Source organism: Trachemys scripta, chromosome 5, assembly GCF_013100865.1.
Source record: "Trachemys scripta elegans isolate TJP31775 chromosome 5, CAS_Tse_1.0, whole genome shotgun sequence".
NCBI lineage: Eukaryota > Metazoa > Chordata > Testudines > Emydidae > Trachemys > Trachemys scripta.
Window position 1 is genome coordinate 140,336,574 of NC_048302.1, and position 4,251 is coordinate 140,340,824.

Sequence of the window (4,251 nt, forward strand, 5' to 3'; positions counted from 1 at the left end):
TTCTTAATTTAGTCCTAAGTGAAGCACAGGATCTGGTGCAAGAGGTGAATATAGCAGGACTCTTTGATAATAGTGACCATAATATAATTACATTTAACATCCCTGTGGAGGGGGAAACACCACAGCAGCCCAACACTGTAGCATTTAATTTCAGAAAAGGAAACTACACAAAACTGAGGAGGTTAGTTAAACAGAAATTAAAAGGTGCAGCGCCAAAAGTGAAATGCCTGCAAGTTGCATGGAAACTTTTTAAAGACACCGTAATAGAGGCTCAACTTAAATGTATACCCCACATTAAAAAAACATAATAAAAGAACCAAAAAAGTGCCACCATGGCTAAACAACAAAGTAAAAGAAGCAGTGAGAGGCAAAAAGGCTTCATTTACAAAGTGGAAGTTACTTCCTAGTGAAGAAAATAGAAAGGAGCATAAACACTAGCAAGTGAAGTGTACAAATATAATTAGGAAGGCCAAAAAAGAATGCGAAGAACAACTAGACAAAGACTCAAAAAAGTAATAGTAAAAAAAATGTTTAAGTACATCAGAAGCAGGAAGTCTGCTAAATAACCACTGGGGGCTATTTTTAAGAAAGGGGGGGGGAGGAAAGTGATCCAGGTAACTACAGGCCTGTCAGTTTGACATCTGTAGTATGCAAGGTTATGGAAAAAAATTTTGAAGGAGAAAGTAGTTAAGGACATTGAGGTCAATGGTAATTGAGACAAAATACAACATGGTTTTGCAAAAGGTAGATCATGCCAAACCAACCTGATCTCCTTCTTTGAGAAGGTAACAGATTTTTTAGACAAAGGAAACGCAGTGGATCTAATGTACCTCGATTTCAGTAAGGCATTTGATATGGTTCCACATGGGGAATTATTAGTTAAATTGGAAAAGATGGGGATCAATATGAAAATTAAAAGGTGGATAAGGAACTGGTTAAAGGGGTCATACTGAAAGGTGAACTGTCAGGCTGGAGGGAGGTTACTAGTGGAGTTCCTCAGGGATTGGTTTTGGGACCAATCTTATTTAATCTTTTTATTACTGACCTTGGCACAAAAAGTGGGAGTCTGCTAATAAAGTTTGCGGATGAGACAAAGCTGGGAGGTATTGCCAATACAGAGAGGGACCAGGATATCCTACAGGAAGACCTGGATGACCTTGTAAACTGGAGTAATAGTAATAGGATGAAATTTAATAGTGAAAAGTGCATTTAGGGATTAATAACAAGAATTTTTGTTATAAGCTGGGGATGCATCAGTTGGAAGTAACAGAGGAGGAGAAGGACCTTGGAGTATTGGTTGATCACAGGATGAGTATGAGCCGCCAATGTGATATGGCCATGAAAAAAGCTAATGCAGTCTTGGGATGCATCAGGTGAGGTATTTCCAGTAGAGATAAGGAGGTGTTAGTACTGTTATACAAGGCACTGGGTTTTTTTTTTTATTTTATATCATGGTTGGAAGGGACCTCAGAAGGTCATCTAGTCCAACCTCCTGCTCAAAGCAGGGCTAATCTCCAGACAAATTTTTGCCCCAGATTCCTAAATGGCCCCCTCAAGGATTGAACTCATAACCCTGGGTTTAGCAGGCCAATGCTCAAACTACTGAGCTATCCCCTCCAGATGAGGGGATATTCCAGTATTCATCTGGAATACTGTGTGCAGTTCTGGTCTCCCATGTTTAAGATGGATGAATTCAAACTGGAACAGGTACAGAGAAGGGCTACTAGGATGATCTGAGGAATGGAAAACCTGTCTTATGAAAGGAGACTCAGGGAGATCGGCTTGTTTAGCCTAACCAAGAGAAGGCTGAGGGGAGATATGATTGTTCTCTATAAATATATCCGAGGGATAAATACCAGGGAGGGAGAGGAATTATTTAAGATCAGTACCAACGTGGACACAAGAACAAATGGATATAAACTGGCCATCAGGAAGTTTAGACTTGAAATTAGACGAAGGTTTCTGACCATCAGAGGAGTGAAGTTCTGAAACAGCTTTCCAAGGGGAGCAGTGGGGGCAAAAGACATATCTGGCTTCAAGACTAAGCTTGATAAGTTTATGGAGGGGATGGTATGATGGGATAGCCTAATTTTGGCATTTAATTGATCTTTGACTATTAGCGGTAAATATGCCCATTGGCCTGTGATGGGATATTAGATGGGGTGGGATCTGAGTTATTACAGAGAATTCTTTCCTGGGTGTCTGGCTGGTGAGTCTTGCCCACATGCTCAGGGTTTAGCTGATTGCCATATTTGGGGTCGGGAAGGAATTTTCCTCCAGGGCAGATTGGCAGAGGCCCTGGGGGGGTTTTTGCCTTCCTCTGCAGCGTGGGACACGAGTCACTTCCTGGTGGATTCTCTGCACCTTTAAATCTTTAAACCATGATTTGAGGACTTCAATAGCTCAGACATAGGTTAGGGGTTTGTTGCGGGAGGGGTGGGTGAGATTCTATGGCCTGCGTTGTGCAGGAGGTCAGACTAGAAGATCATATTAGTCCCTTCTGACCTTAAAGTCTATGACTCTAAGATTGGACGATTGAGATGATAAAGGAGCACTCAAGGACAATAAGGCCATTGCGGAGAAACTAAATGAATTCTTTGCATTGGTCTTCAGGGCTGAGGATGTGAGGGAGATTCCCAAACCAGAGCCATTCTTTTTAGGTGACAAATCTGAGGAACTGTCCCAGATTGAGGTGTTATTAGGGGAGGTTTTGGAACAAATTGATAAACTAAACAGTAATAAATCTCCAGGACAAGATGGTTTTCACCCAAGAGTTCTGAAGGAACTCAAATGTGAAATTGCAGAACTACTAATTGTAGTCTGTGACCTATCACTTAAATCAGCTTCTGTACCAGATAACTGGAGGATAGCTAATGTGAGGCCAATTTTTAAAAAGGGCTCCAGAGGTGATCCCAGCAATTACAGGCCGGTAAGCCTGACTTCAGGCAAATTGGTTGAAACTCTAGTAAAGAACAAAATTGTCAGACACATAGATAACAATTTGTTGGGGAAGAATCAACATGGTTTTTGTAAAGGGAAATCATGCCTTACCAATCTGCTAGAATTCTTTGAGGGGGGTCAACAAGCATGTGGACAAGGAGCACCCTCAGCAGATTTGCAGATGACACTAAACTGGGACGAGTGGTAGATACGCTGGAGGGTAGGGATAGGATACAGAGGGACCTAAACAAATTAGAGGATTGGGCCAAAAGATCTGATGAGGTTCAACAAGGACAAATGCAGAGTCCTGCACTTAGGACGGAAGAATCCCATGCACTGCTACAGACTAGGGACCGAATGGCTAGGTAGCAGTTCTACAGAAAAGGACCTAGGGGTTACAGTGGACGAGAAGCTGGATATGAGTCAACAGTGTGCCCTTGTTTCCAAGAAGGCTAACGGCATTGGGGCCTTATAAGTAGGGGGCATTGCCAGCAGATCGAGGGACGTGATCATTCCCCTCTATTTGACATTGGTGAGGCCTCATCTGGAGTACTGTGTCCAGTTTTGGGCCCCACACTACAAGAAGGATGTGCAAAAATTGGAAAGAGTCCAGCGGAGGGCAACAGAAATAATTAGGGGACTGGAGCACATGACTTATGAGGAGAAGCTGTGGGAACTGGGATTGTTTAGTCTGCAGAAAAGAAGAATGAGGGGGGATTTGATAGGTGCTTTCAACTACCTGAAAGGGAGTTCCAAACAGGATTGATCTAGACTGTTCTCAATGGTAGCAGATGACAGAACAAGGAGTAATGGTCTCAAGTTGCAGTGGGGGAGGTTTAGGTTGGAAATTAGGAAAAACTATTTCACTAGGAGGGTGGTGAAGCACTGGAATGGGTTCCCTAGGGAGGTGGTGGAATCTCCATCCTTAGAGGTTTTTAAGGTCATGCTTGGCAAAGCCCTGGCTGGGATGATTTAGTTGGGAATTGGTCCTGTTTTGAGCAGGGGGTTGGACTAGATAAACTCCTGAGGTCCCTTCCAACCCTGATATTCTATGATTCTAAGGGGAATCTAGTGGATATAGTGTACTTAGATTTTCAGAAAGCCGTTGACAAGGTCCCTCAGCAAAAGCTCTTAAGCAAAGTAAGCTGTCATGGGATAAGAGGATAGGTCCTCATGAATTGGCAACTGGTTAAAATATAGGAAAAGGGTAGGAATAAATGGTCAGTTTTCAGAATGGAGAGGTAAATAGTGGTGTCCCTCAGAGGTCTGTACTGGGACCAGTCCTATTCAACATATTCGTAAGTGATCTGG